Source organism: Lontra canadensis, unplaced genomic scaffold (genome assembly GCF_010015895.1).
Source record: "Lontra canadensis isolate GAN:19392208 unplaced genomic scaffold, GSC_riverotter_1.0 scaffold157, whole genome shotgun sequence".
In the NCBI taxonomy this organism is placed as follows: domain Eukaryota; kingdom Metazoa; phylum Chordata; class Mammalia; order Carnivora; family Mustelidae; genus Lontra; species Lontra canadensis.
This window is the reverse complement of record NW_022631151.1, coordinates 1800182-1813694: the sequence shown is the minus strand read 5'-3', so window position 1 is coordinate 1813694 and position 13513 is coordinate 1800182.

Here is a 13513-nt window from a genome sequence, read left to right as displayed (position 1 = left end):
CTGAGCATTGTACATGTATTAATTCTTTTAATGCTCATCACGATTACTACAAAGTAGTGTAAGGGAAGGCAAATAATTTTCCTTCTACCCTTCTGAGTTATTGGCTCAGATTCCCTGTAATGAAAGACAGATTAACAGAGAAAAACAAACAGAAGTTTATTAACATGTACATCTCAGGTATACAGGGCAGATACCCAGGAAAAATGAGTCGCTCAGAGGGATGGCTTAGAATTCAGGATCAATACTACCTTAATAGGGAAAGGGGAAGAGGGGACAGAGGCCTTTCACAGGAGGGTAAATATGACAGCTGAGTTCCTTTTGGGGGGTCTTGTCCTTAGGCAGGTAAGGGAAGGCCAGAGAAAGCTTCTCCCTGCATTTCCTGTTCTAGAGTGCCTGTAGCCCCAAGTAATCAGTGTGTCAAAGTGGCAGATTTTGGGGTGGCGTGTTCTGCTCCCCTTCAGTAGGTACTGTTAAAATTCTGTTTTATAGGTGAAGAAACAGAGGCACAGAAGGTTATTAGAAATGTACTTAGACGGTGGGGACACTCTCCTATTTTCCATTTTTCTATATTTTCAAGTTTTCTATTATAAACATGCATTCCTTTTATACCAGTAAAAATAGAGTCTTTCATGCTGACTGGGACACACGTTCAGCTTCACACCCGCTTGTATAGAAGACAAGTGGGCATCTGAGTAGTCACTATCCTTGTATTCAGTTTTACCCACAGGGCACAAAGACAGAACAGCCAACATCAGAAAAAGCTGTCCCTTTCCTTTGTGAAATAATAAAGAATAAAAAAGATGTAAGACATGATTGATCTCACAAACAGGCTCCTGGTGAAACCAACAAGAAAATTGTGGTTAGGTGGAGTTTTCCTTGGAGAAGAAGAAAACAATAGTTTGCTGCAAACTCTAGCTGAAAATATAGGATGTCACAAGGATTTTTTTTAGACCTTTTGATGATGTCAACTGCAGTGAAAATACGCCCCCTTCCATTCTCACAAACATGAAGGCTTTGAATTCAAAGGCTTTCTTACAACACAGTTAAATGTAGCAAAGGAAAAATGGTCACCTAAAAAGGCACCCGGATAACGTGATAAAAAGCAGTTAAATTCCATTCCTCTTGACAAACATTTATTGAGTGCATAACATGTACTAGGGGCAGGTAGGGCTACGCACTAAGAATATGGCTTAAGCATCTGACTCTTGGTTTCAGCTCAGGTCATGATCTTGGGATCAGGGGATCAAGCTCCGAGTCTGGCTCCGTGCCCAGGACAGAGTCTGCTCATGATTCCCACTCTCCCTCCTCCTCTGCCCCCTCCCCCTTCTCATGCTCTCTCTCTCTTTCTCTCTGAATACAATCTCAGGGAAAAAAAAAGATAAGTAAAACATGCTTCTTGGCTCATCACAGGTTTTCACCTATTGGGTATGCAGGCATGAAAACAGTTCATTCCAGTACAACGGGGTAGTATAAAAGATGCTTTCCAAGAGGTGCTGTATTTGTGACACGGAGGAAAGATGGGATAAACAATGACCCTCCAGGCCCTGGAGTTGCTACTAGGTACAAGGACCGCCTTTATGTGCCAGGCATGTGCCTAGCCTGTAAATTTTGTAAAGGCAAGGATCATGACTATTTTGCTCTCCACTGTATAACCAGAACTTTAGCAAACTACCTGGCCTTAAGTGACAGCAAGAGCGGCGTTGTTATCCCTCTCCCCCATCCTGCTGTTTCTGCTAGAACAGGGGGTGGAAAATTATGGACCAAGTCATGCCATGCTTTTGTGTGGCTCACAAGCTGAGAATGGTTTTGACATTGTAAATGGTTATATAACGCCCGCGTTTTCTCTCTTAGCTTGGAAAACCTAACATATCTCTTATCTGTAAAGGGCCAGATAGGAGATATGTTAGGTTTTCCAAGCTAAGAGAGGAAAAAGTTTGCCTAACAACCCGCCCCCACTCCTTTTTTTGGCCACATGTTCATCTCTATTGTTTCCATGGACACCTGACTTTTATCTCCTGCCTTTCTCATGCAACTTTCATAGAAACTGCTGTAGTCTGTCCAGTTTAATTCTGATTTTTTCAACTTGTCTTTGAGACTTGGACTTCCCATTTTAGCACTTATGATTTTCTTTCATTACACACACACACACTAAGAAAGGTATTTTTAAAGTTAATTGACTTAGAATATATCACCTATATTTCTAGGTCCTATTGAGATGTTATATATTGCAGGATATGGATGTGATTTGAATGGATATTTTACTAGTTTTAATTTAAATTGACAAAAGGAAAATGTGCTCATTGATTTAAAAAACTCAAGCACTTCACAAGTAGAGCTAGCAGTTAAAGTGTCCTTTGATTGTCCTGGATTCCCAGCACTCCCAACATCCTCCCCCTTCCCCTCCCTTCCTCACAGAGGAAATTTTTTTTTTTTTTTTACTAACCAGGCATACCCTGCACATTTTTAATACATTTACACATACAAATATGCACACAAAGAGTGTTTTGTCTCTTATTATGAGTAAATGGCATAAAAAGTCATAGTGTATATAGATTTTCAGCATGATTTCCCCCATGAACTTTTCTCCATACTAACATCTCATCCTATTTAATTTTCCCCAGAATTAAATAATATGCATGTACTTTATTTAGTTAACTGATTTTTAAGAATGAATAATCATGTCATTTAGAGCACTATAGTCATTCATGTGGATTTTTTCATTTCCCCTCCATTCACTGGCCACTTATTTTATCTTTATCCATTTCCCCTTTTATCCCTTAAATCATATAGGAACTCCAGGTAAGATACTTCCTAAAATAGCATCAATTTTCTTGGAATGGAGTGCCTCATATATGTGTAAAATGAAGGCTCATTTTCTCACAAGAATATCTTTAAGATGTCTTAGACCTGCATGTAACGTGTCGATGATTTCTCAAATCCTTTTCTGCACCTGTTGGTCCATCCTTTCTGTTTTCCCGAATTAAGTAAACCGTGAATAGGAGCAGAAGTAAATTCAAACACTGCTTTTAGGCTGTCCACACGATGGAAACAGCCAGAAGGAAATGCAGAACATGTCAGCGTGTGGCTCAGACAGCGGTCTCTCCAGCGCAGTGGAGGAGGGCATAACGAAGGGCTGTGCGCGTGCAGAGGAAGACGCCTTAAATTCTGCTCTGGGGAATCAGGGAAGGCTTCAGGGAGAAGGTTCTAACTTAGCTGAACCTTTGAGAAGAGTTTTCCATGTGGGCAAGTGGAAGGAGGTATTTGAGAGTGGGGAGAGAGTGTCTCTAAAGGCATGGAAGAATGACAATGTAGGGGTGTTCAGGCAAGTTCAAGGAGTTCAGGGCTCCGAGGCCAAGTTGGTAAGGGCTGAATTTCAGGCAGGGACAGATGATGGAGTGAAGACTTGATCTTGAGAGTGATGGGGAACCTTCACAGAAGGACTTTAAGCAAAGGCTTGAAAAGATGGCATCTGGGTTTTAGAACAGGGGTCAAAAAACCTTTTTCTGTAAAGGACCAGGTGATAAACATTTTAGGCTTTGGGGACCACATATGGTCTCTGCTGCATATTCTTTTTCTTTTTTGTTTCTCTTCCTTTTCCTCTTCTTCCTTCTTCTGTACTGCTTCTCCTTCCTTCCTTTGCAACCCTTTTCAAGAGGTAAAAACCATTCTTACCTCAAGAACCATATAAAAGCCGGCCAAGGGCTGGCTTTTGACCTTGGGGCCTAGCTTGAGGACCTCCATTTTAGGAGAGCGGCTTGAGGTAGGGGCACCTGGGTGACGCATTTAAGTTAAGCATCTGCCTTCAGCTCAGGTCGTAGTCCTGAGGTCCGGGGATGGAGCCCCATCTCAGGCTCCCTGCGACCCTCCCCTCTCTCATGCTCTCTCTCTCTCTCATTCCCTCTGTCTCTCAAATGAATAAATAAAATCTTAAAAAAAAAGATTTAGAAGACAGTGGTTTGAAAGTTTGAAGTCGTTGCAGACATTGTTAAGTTTTTGTCTCCTTAGAATGTTGGGGATGGGAGTGGCAGAGTGGGGACCCGTGAGACTGTGGCTCTGACTGGCAGCGTTTTTCCCTCTGAACCCCAGCCAGGGCTGTGGGTTAGGGCGCTGCACCCCTCTTCTGAGGCACGCGCTGCTGATACGTCCGCGGGTCCACTCCACGGTCAATAATGCAGAGACAGGCTGAGACCCCGCGGACTGGTTCAAAGAGCGCAGCTGGCAAATGAGGCTGGAGGCTTGCAGGAATTCCACGAGGGATTCTCGAAGCTTTTTATCTAAAACCCATGGCCTCGTGTGGGGGAGCTGGAAGCAGTTCAAAGGGCAGATGCAGAGCCCACACTTAAGGGAGCAAATCACTGAATGCCCCATTCACTAGAATCCCATATGAAACCATGCTTAAGAAACACTTTGGAAAAAAGAACTCTGTCATCTTATGACTTAAAACCGGTTTCATTCTCTGTGTCTTGAGAGGTGTTCCGACCAACACTAAGGACAGTAACTTAGGTGCAGTTGAATGTCCACACCATGCCAGGCTGCCCGCTTACTTGAGACCTCCTCCTGGCCCTGGGAAGCAGGCCGCCTTCTCTTCATGCCCATTTTACAGATGAAGACCCTGAAGCCGAGAGTCACAGACTGATTTGTTCAAGATGGTCTCCCTGGGATTTGAATCTGGACATTCTGCAGTGTGTTGCCTCTAAAACACCACGCAGACTACTGATGCCGAAGGAACAGCATGGAACCAGGGAACGGAAGAGCGATACCGCCGTGGCCTGAATTCACCTGCTACAAACGAGCTCACCACGTGTGTGCTTCCAAATCTTTCCTCGGCAAGATATCTTAAGATACCATTTTCATATTCACCGTAATTTGCGAGCCGACTTAAAGCTAAAATGTGCTTAGAAAGTTTGTCCACTGCCTTTACCCTCGGGAAACAAATATCTTTTAAAGTTCAATTGCCACATTAAACATTTACCATTTACCTTTCATACTTCCTCCTCCAAACAGAGATTTCCCTACCAGTCTTTTGCTCTGAATTCTGAGTTTATATGTGGGATTCATTGCATTAACAATTTCTGAGATATTCAAGAGCTCAGAAACCATGGCAAATTCTCGGAGGGGAAAAACATTCAAGTTTATAAATTTGGGTATTAAGCAAATTAGACCCTATTATGACAAAGAGACCTTTGGTTTTCATGCATGATGAGATAGAAAAAAGATGAGAAGAATGTCATTCAATGTTAATCTGCACATTTCATTTTTATCCTAATTGTGTGCAAATGAAAAGGGTCTCTGAACATTCAAAAGGGCTTTTCACTACTCATTAACCACAGATAAATGCATGGGCAGTGGTTTGCCCCCAGAAAATTGCCTTGAAGGTGACTTGAATGTATAGCTTCTGGTTAAAGGGCAGACCTTTCCTCCCGGCCTCATCAGTTCTTTGGCTCTCAGTAGTTAGAATTGCTAATAATTGTGGAATTTATTACCACCTCTGATGGGGTTTGGGTCATAGTCTGTGTGCCAGGGTCAAAGTAAAAAGAATATTGCCGATATGATTCGATGTGTGACCTCAAACCACATGCAAATGGTTACAGCCCTAGCTCTTCAGAGATCAGATTCTAGAGAGCTCAGATTCATTCCCACACATCTACCTGTTGCCCCAGCTACATCAAATTACCTGAAGGCACTCAAATGTTTCAACTCTTTCTTCTGCCTCCGTTCATTGTATAGCTTCCCTCCCTCAGATCTTTGCAGTTTTAAAAAATCTGTATTGATATTTAAAAATAAATCACAAGAAAATAAGAAAACAAAAATAAATTACATGTAAGATACATGGAAAGTGTATTCTTTCTGTGATAGATTTAAACAACATAGAGCCCCTTGTGAAAGAGCCTCTTTCTCACTGCCACCCCGTCTCATGCATAAATTGAGACACTTTGTGCTTTTATTGTAATATACGGTGCATTTAGAAAAATGCATAAATATTATATAGATGTGATCTATTGTTTCTCTTTATGGTCTAATTTCCTCTGTTTGCACTCTTAAATATATAGTTTAAGTTTTGCCGGTTTTTGCACTTTATTTAAATGGAGTAGTGTATAACGTATCTTACTTTTTTCACCCTCCGTTTGGTTTCTGAAATGATTCATTAACTTTGATGTGTGGCTGCAGTGTATGTAGTATTCTACTCTGTGCACATGGGAACGAGAGGGGAGGGAAGAGACGGGAAGGGAAGAAAGAAGGATACAATTAATTTTGGAGTACTTATTTTCTCCCCACAGCCTTGCAACACTCCCATTAATTCTAACAATGTATCTGTAGATTCATTAGGATTCTGTATATTTCATACATTAATTTCATAGTAATGAAGGACTAGAAAGAACTGGTGATTAAGTGGATTTTAGCTCAAAAGGTAAATATTTTTTGCTCTCTCTTCGTCTTAATCCTGTTCTTGCAGAGGAAACAGTTCAACTTTTCACTAACAAGTATATGTTCACTTTGGTTGTTTGAAGTCTCTGTGTCAGACTAAGGGGATTTTCTTATATTCGTAATTTACTGTGAAGTTTATTATTCTTTTTAAAACCATAAATGGATGCTAAGTTTTATCAAATGTTATTTTTTCTACTGAAAGAAATGTTATTTTTTTCTACTGAAAGATCATAAGTTCATTTTTCATCTGTTCATGTGTTAATGTGTTCATTTACTTACGTGAATTTGTGATGATAGAGCAACCTTGCATTTCTGTGATAAATGCAACTTAGATGTGATGTATTAGCCTTTGTAGATACTGTTTTATTCACTTTGTTAATGTTTTGCTTATGATTTTTACATTATGTTAATGAGTGAAACTAACAAGATATTTTTTTCTTTCTCCTCTCCTTATTAATATTTGGTATCTATTATACACTAGTCACATAAAAAAGAGTTAGGATGTACTCCTCTTACTATTTTCCAGAAGAGTTTGAGGAAAATTGGAATTATTTTTTCCCTTACTATTTGGTAGACCGTGAATTCAGTATTTTTGATTATTTAAGAAATATTTTCTGAGCTCATATTATTTTTATGTTTTTCTAAGAATTTTTCATTTTATCTACTTTTCAAAAAGATATTGGCATAAAATTAATCAAAATATTGCTTTACCCAATCAGGCGAATTGAAATCAAAACCACATTGAGATACTACCTTACACCAGTTAGAATGGCCAAAATTAACAAGGCAAGAAACAACAAATGTTGGAGAGGATGTGGAGAAAGGGGAACCCTCTTACACTGTTGGTGGGAATGCAAGTTGGTGCAGCCACTTGGAAAACAGTGTGGAGGTTCCTGAAGACATTAAAAATAGAGCTACCATATATATATATATATATATATATATATATATATATATGTATATACACACACACACACACACACACACACACACACACAGTGGAATATTACTCAGCCATCAGAAAGGATGAATACCCAACTTTTGTATCAACACGGATGGGACTAGAGGAGATTATGCTGAGGGAAAGAAGTCAAGCAGAGAAAGTCCATTATCATATGGTTTCACTTACTTGTGGAACATAAGGAATAGCATGGAGGACATTAGGAGAAGGAAGGGAAAAATGAAGGGGGAGAAATCAGAGGGGGAGACAAACCATGAGAGACTGTGGACTCTGGGAAAAAAACTGAGGGTTTTAGAGGGGAGGGGAGTGGGGGGATGGGTTGGCCCTGTGATGGGTATTAAAAGGGCACATATTACATGGAGCACTGGGTGTTCTACATAAATAATGACTCTTGGAATACTAAAAAAAAAAAAAGGATTTTCTTTTTATTATTCATTGTCAGCAATTTGAAAAAAAAAATGCTTTATCTATAGAATCTGTCCCCTTCTCATTCCTGACATTATTACTGACTTCTTTCACAAATCTCACTAGAGATTTGTCAATTTTATTGTTTGTTTTCTAAAAACAAACTTGATTGTTGATCCTCTCTTTTTTTAATTTCACTTATTTTGGCTCTTAACTTTCTTCTTCCTCTTATATTTTTTACCTTTACTTTCTTTGAGTTTGTTTTGCTGTTCTTTTTCTTACCAACTGGTTTCCAAAGTAGCTGTACCATGTTCCATTCTCACCAGCAATGTGCAAGGGTTCTAATTTCTCCACATCCTCACCAATTCTTATTCTTATCTGTATTTTTAGAAAGACTTATTTATTTATTTTAGAAAGAGAGGGTGCTTGAGTGGGGGGAGGGGCAGTGGGAGAGGGAGAAAGAAAGGGAGAGAAGCAGATTCCCTGCTGAGCATGGAGCCTGACTTGGGGTTGGATCTCATGACTCTGAGATCATGACCTAAGCAAAATCAGGAGTCAGATGTTTAACTGATGGAGCCACCCAGGTGCCCCTGTATTTTTTATTGTAGCTATGCTAGTAGCTACAAAGTTGTATGATATTCTGGTTTTGATTTGCATTTTCCTGATGACAATTTACATTGAACTTTTTTTTCATTGAACATTTTTCATGTTCTTATTGGTCATTTATATATCATCTCTGGAGAAATACCAATTTAAATTCTTTGCCCAGTTTTAAAAATTGAGCTATTTTTCTTTTTATTATTGTCAGAATTTTCTAATTATTCTAGAAACTAGTCCCATAGAAGACACCTGATTTACCAATTTTTTTCTCCCATTCTTTTTTTTTTTTTCTGCTTTCTTGATTTGTCCTTTAAAGCACAAAATCTTTAAATTTTGATGAAGTCCCATTCAAGTATTTGTTTTCTGGTTACTTGTATTTTAGTTGTCAAGGAACTCTTGCCTAACCCCAGGTCCCATATATTTACAACTATGTTTTCTTCTAAAATTTTTATAGTTTTGGCTATTACCTAGATCTTGATTCATTTTATGTTAACTTTGTATATGGAGAGAGGTAGGGGTCCAAAATAATCCTTTGTTCCTTTAAAGCCATTACAAAGGTCTGCACAGATTTAAAGGGAGGGAACACAGCCTCAGTCTCTCAATGGCAGAGCATCAACTTCACATTGGAAAAAGGGCATGCAGGATGTGATAAATCTTCAGTGCGGCCATCTTTGTGGAATACAATTTGTTCTAACTGGGGTCACTGAATATTCTGGGAGCTGATTCATGAATTGCAGCTGTAATCAAAATTAAACATATGTTCATTCTTTTGAGTAGAGGGTCTATAGTTTTGACCAGAGCCATAATAGTATCCATTTGCTGAAAAGTCAAAAAATGTAAAATTTAAAAGCTTTAAAATTGAAGTGATTGATAATTCTATGTCATCTCTTGGATGGGTGGGGATTCTATACTAAGGGAATTCAAATATTAATTTATAAGAAGAAAGGGCTTCAAGTGGATTTTTAGGACTCAACTAATTGTGTGAAGATAGCTATTAAGCATTGCAGGTGAGGCCCTTGTTCTCTCCCCTCATAGCACCAAATAGGTACATTAATAACAGTATATGACATTCATATTTCATGGCCCAACTTTTGCCTAATTCACACTCTGACACATTCTACTCTTAAGTCCCTAAACTGTCTATCACATATCAAATTTTGAGTTGTTATAAAACAGCCAAGAAATGAGTACTGTACTATATATTTTGAGCTATTGCATAGCAGGGCTTCCAGCCAGACATCAGTTCAATTTGAGCAGTGTTGCAGGTCCCAGTGAACATCAGGGTTTATTGTATCATTATTTGAATGTTTTATATGTATTCTATTTTGTCCTTATTAGCTAATAAAATGAGAGGAAAATAGAGAATCAAATATACTGATGCGTAGCTCTCATAAACTTAATGTAAGTGAGAGAAAAGAAAACATGGTAGCCTCTCAAAGGTGTAAATCTTTAACTTCAATCAAACTTCAACCCAATAAATGTGTATTCAAATATAAAGGGAAAAGAAACAAATTAGAATACTTGTAATAATACAGATGCATTGCAATGGTGTTTTTGTGAAGTCTGGACTCAGTGGGATATAAACATGAAATGGATTTATTTTTTTCTCCTGTCATTGCCTTCAACCACTATCTATTGAATCTCTCTTTCCTGTCCTTTAATAAAGTGTTGGACAGATTCCATAAGTATCGGTCACTTTTGGTTATTAAAAGTCAGCACAGTTTACAGTTTCAATATCAACCTCTATTTAACTTTCATTTTTCTTCCATTCCCCTTTGGCATAGGCTTAAACTGGGCCCCTGATAATTTAGGGATCACAAGACAGGGTCTGAAGGAGGTACTTCTCTCCTCATTCTTCAAGGTCTAACTCTGCCAGTGTGTTGAAGTGAACAGGAAGTGGGAGAAAATGGACACATGACAAAATCTCTCTACTCCCTGGCTGGGATTGTATTCCTTTTTCTTTTTTTTGGGGGGGGGGTCATTGCTGCTTCTCTGTTATCTCCTCCTGGCCATCAGGGTTTTCTGCAAGAAGGGCATTGACTTGCTGACTCCCTTGTGGGCCTATGTTTTAGTTTTCCAAGAGTTCAGTGGATTTGTGATTGATTGATTGATTGATTTTTAAGTAATTTCTACACCCAACATGGGGCTCAAACTCATGACTCTGAGATCAAAAGTCACATGCTCTTCCAACTGAGCCAGCCAGGTGACCCTGGATTTATTTACATAGTTCTGTAGTGTGGATGATAAGGAAGTGGTTCTCGACCTGTGTAGTACTGTGCTTTCCTACCACCCAAGAAGTCTTTAAAAATGTGTGAAGGCATATTTGTTGTTAGGATAACTGAGACAACATTTAGTGTCCAGGGACCAGAGTATTAAATGTAATACACAAGGAGATCAGAGTCAAGAACGAGTGCAATGCATGAACAGTCCCTGGAGAATAGTGATACCTCAACGCCAATATCCTCCCCTCTTTAAGAAATACTGTTGGAATACTAAAATACTTTTTTATCCACTAGCAAATAACCACTAACCTGACATCTCCCATGACTCACCCTCTGCCCCACCAGTGGACCTCTGCAGTGGCCAGCTCAGCCCCCAGCCCCATATCCTCCAAGATCTAGTGACTATAGGGATAATGTCTGGCACAGCAGGGTCCCTCTGGGACCCTGATTCTCCACCAAGGCCCGAGTCCATTCTGGATGATGGATGGTGGATGGATGGATGGTTGGATGTATGGTTGGATGATGCCTACACATGAGCCCAGTCATCCTTGCAACAAGTGTTCTTGACTTTGGTTCCTTTGCTTTCCCTTTTCTAGTCCTCTTAAACATTCTGGGAAACTACAGGAGAGGAAACATTTTGAGATGATGGTTGGAGGTACCAGGACAAGACATGCTACCTCTTGATAAGTTTAGTGAGCCCTTGCATAGGTGTCTGGCCACGACCGTTGGCAGATATCTTAAGAAGACAGGGTACTTAAATGCCTCTTTGTCCTCAGCTCTAAGCTCCAGGTTGTCTTTCTGGGGTAATAAGAAAAGTGTCACTCAATATCCTGTAAGATCATAATAAAAAATCTAGTTTTAATGTGAGAGGTAATTAGGAACTTGTAACATTTTTTAATTAGCTCTCTGGGAATAGTGCCCAGTTTTCACAATTCTACTTTAGTGCATATTCCCTTCCCTTCCCCTCCCCCTGGGAATGCATTATGAACAAATACTGGTGATTGAATATAGAGAAAATAGGTCTGATAAGTTCAAATTCATAAAATGTTTGCTTCTTAGACTCTGGGGTCTTTGTTACTCTGTGAAATAGTGAAGTGATACCAGACTTGACGTCAATATATTGGTTCAAATTGTGCTTCTGTCACTAATGGCCTAAAGGAGATGTAAGTATCAAGGATGAACCTTAGGCTTTTGACTATGCAAATGTAGGGCTTATGGTGTCATTTCCTGAGAAGGGGTTGCTAGAGGGGCAGGTTAGAGGAAGAAGATCAGGAGTTTAGTTTGGGGGCATGCTGAATTTGAAATAGCTTTGAGGGTCCCGAGTAGACATATTCAGGAAACAGATGGAGACCTCTCAGAGTCCAGCAGAAATATCTGAGCTAGAGTTATACCTGTGGGTATTAGCTGTGCATGGATCATAATTGAAGCCAAAGGAGTAGAATGAATGACCTGAGAAGAATGTAGAGCCAAAGATAGGAAGGTCTAGGACTGGGAATGAGGAATTGCGGCATTTAGTGTTTAGGCAGAAGAAAATGAATCAATGCAGGAGCAGCAAGGGATATGAGGAAGCTCCAGGAGATGAGGAAGGCTAGCTTGCTTCTTATTTTTACATACTTTTCTTTAACCACATGTGTTGATACATTACCTGACATCCTTATCCATCTTACTGCCTAGACTTAATACCAACCAGCAAGCTTGTCCTCTGTTTCAGATGGATATTGGTGCACTCACTGCTGTCCTTTTCAGCTGCATTTTTCTCACTTGAAAACTCTGTATTTGTTCCTCTGGAATGTCAAAAAGACATTTTCTAAAGCATTTGGTACAATTGGCTTGCTGAGAGAAAAAAAAGGATGGCTGCAAGTGGCTGAAACTGCATATTTTACCCTATTCAACAGAAGGCATTGTTACTGTTATTTTCTTATTACTTAAATTCTGCAGTTGTTGTATACTTTCTCAGCAAGATGGTCTGACCTTGAGCACACTCTTGCATTCACTTTATAGGGATGGCAATTTGCATTTTCTTTTATTTAATTTAATGAACTGTGGCACTGCGTAAAGTTAAAGAATGTTAGTATTTATGATTAAAGGAGGAAAGTCGCAAGCACCATCTTCATTTGTCCAGTTTGTTGTAAATTTGTAGATCTGTGTGTGTGTGTGTGTGTATGTGTGTGTGTATTCTCCCTTGACCCTCTTTAAGTAAGAAAGTCATATTATTGCTGGGAGTAACAGATTGGTTTCTTCTCTAAGCCTTCCTCTTCCCCTACCTTCCCCTTCCTCTTTGTCCCTACCATGCAGACACAACCCCCACACACGCACACACACACACACACACACACACACACTCACACACATGCACACACACACACACACGGCTTTACTTTTTGAAAAAAAGAGTTTTCATAGACTTATTTTGTTTGTTTGGAAAATTAAAATTAACACAAAGGTAAAACTAGAATGCCTAATAAATAGACTATCACTAAAAGGCAAGTCACTAGTATCGTTTGTGATGAATTATCTTAATTCTATTCCTCAGTAATATTCTATAATTCATAGCAGCCTTGTCTGGTTCCATACATGGAGTTTGATGGCCATAGAGCCAATTGAACAACTCGTTAACTTTTATTTCTTTTTTATTTTAAGTTCATTGCAACTTAATTTAGCCCTGCAAAAACACATGCTGAAACACTGCCAGAGATTGGCTAGCTAAATACCATGGAGGTTAGCATTGTAGAAGCAGTCAGACCCAGAGCAAAACTGTCCTTCAGTTTAAGCCTAAATTTAGCATGTCAATAAGGGTGATAACCTAAAGCCAACAACTCTGAAAGATTGTTCTGCTCCCCCAGAGGGCAAAAACCGTTCCTGTTCAGAGTATTAGGCAAGAACATGACAGTCAAATTGT